The following is a 551-nucleotide window of genomic DNA, read 5'->3' as shown; positions in this document are numbered from 1 at the left end:
GCAGCAGCAGCAGCAGCAGCTAGAAGCCAGCAACAGTAGTTGCTGCTGCTGTAGTGATAGCTTGCTGCTGCAGCAGCAGCTAGAAGCCAGCAACAGTAGTTGCTGCTGCTGCAGTGATAGCTTGCTGCTGGTTTAGCTGTTTTGTGATAGATGTGCTGATGCTGCTTCTGTCTCCCTCCATAGACAAACCATCAAACAAACCCTTACCTATAAAAATAAAAATAAATAAATAAATATAAATAAATAAATATAAATAAATAAACAAATAAATAAATAAATAAATAAATAAATATATATGTATGTATAAATAGAAAAAGAAAAAATTATATTTTTGTTATAAACCATCAGACAAACTCTTTCCTATAAAAAGAAATAAATATAAATAAATAAATATAAATAAATAAATAAATATAAATAAATAAATAAATATAAATAAATAAATAAATAAATAAATATATTAGTATGAATCAATATAAATAAATATATAAATATCTATAAATAGAAAAAAAAAGAAAAATTATATTTTTGTTATAAACCATCAAACAAACCCT

The sequence above is a fragment of the Eimeria mitis genome, genomic scaffold (genome assembly GCF_000499745.2).
Source record: "Eimeria mitis Houghton genomic scaffold, Emh_scaff3397, whole genome shotgun sequence".
Lineage (NCBI taxonomy): Eukaryota > Apicomplexa > Conoidasida > Eucoccidiorida > Eimeriidae > Eimeria > Eimeria mitis.
This window is presented reverse-complemented; position numbering follows the sequence as displayed.